Genomic DNA, 1,256 nt, shown 5'->3' with positions numbered 1-1,256 from the left:
CCTCTCTCCTGAGCTTGCAGCTGGCTAGGGGCTGGGTCAGCTCTCCTGCTCTCACACCTCCAGGGCCAGCTCTCCCACAATGCCCAGGTGAGGGGTGGGGCCATTTCTGCACAGCCTTCAGCCATTAACATGTCCCTGGGAGGCAGTGAGATCAGCAGCATCTGTCTGGTCTTTGATGGTAACAGACCCCTGGGGCTGCAGTGCCACAGACCCAGAAGTGACCCCGATGGCAGCATATACCCAACCATGGTCCCAGGTGCCATCACCAGATACTCACATCAGGCCATTCCTCACTTCTCTCTAGTCTCCAGCTCTGCTTCTCTTCACTGTGCTCGCATCCCTCTGTTCCTCTTTCTCTTCCATTTCACCACCACTTACTGGCTCCTGATAGTGGTGCATGGGGTCCCTGAGTGTCTGGGGTTGTCTCAGGAGTGGTCTTAGCTGTGCTGTGCCATTCTTGTGCTTTATGGCACAGGGTAGGGGTCATCTCAGGTATGGTCTGCCTCCTCGGGCCTACATAGCTTAGGACTGATGATCATCTCAGGTTATCTCCCTGTCTGGGCCCTATGGAGTCAGTCTGGTGGTTGTCTTGGGCTTGCTCCTCACCTGGTTCTACCTAAGTGGCCCCATGAAAAGGTAGTATCTCAGGCTCACTCCTGCCTGGGGCCTTAGGTCCCAGGCAGGGTTCTTCTAGCCTCCAGCTTGCTTCCCACTCTGGGAGCACATCTGGCTGGGCTTCATCAGTGCCTAGACTGGTGGTCATTTCAGGCTCAATTTTTTCAGGGAGTGTTAGGCTACTAATCATTCAGATGTTTACAGGTCAGAACACTGAGCATAGACAGAGCCTCTCTCCTCTTCATCACTTACTGATGCACATGTGACACAGCAGCCTGTGTCACCTGCAATGCCTCTTCCAGAGTCAGTCAAGCCAGCAATATTCTTAATAGACTAAACATGTGACCTTATATCCACAGAGAAGCAGCACTCATCCCTCATCAATGAATTTTCTCTTTGCCATGATCTGAGACAGTTGCAGAAAAACACAATCTGCAAATTTGTGGAGTCCAATCCCACTGATATATGTACAACACAATTCCTATACCCAGGGCTCAGGAATCATTAAGGAAGAGGAGCCAGGAAGAGCACATAAATTGGTTATCCAATATCAAAAGGACAACCCTGAAAATATATATACAAGCAATATTACACAGAATGATATATATATATATATATATATATATATATATATATATATA

At 48.8% G+C, this 1,256-nt stretch overlaps 1 non-coding gene across 1 annotated transcript; it reads right to left on the bottom strand.

The window, feature by feature from the left end:
* Nucleotides 1-785: 785 nt before the first annotated feature.
* On the bottom strand, nt 786-923 carry LOC114635335. The gene has a single exon (XR_003713455.1). It is a non-coding gene; the product is annotated as a small nucleolar RNA SNORA17 (small nucleolar RNA).
* Nucleotides 924-1,256: the final 333 nt, after the last annotated feature.

This window comes from Grammomys surdaster, unplaced genomic scaffold (assembly GCF_004785775.1).
Source record: "Grammomys surdaster isolate TR1022 unplaced genomic scaffold, NIH_TR_1.0 99395, whole genome shotgun sequence".
NCBI lineage: Eukaryota > Metazoa > Chordata > Mammalia > Rodentia > Muridae > Grammomys > Grammomys surdaster.
Note: the sequence above shows the minus strand (reverse complement) of the source record. Positions and strands in the feature narration are given on the sequence as shown.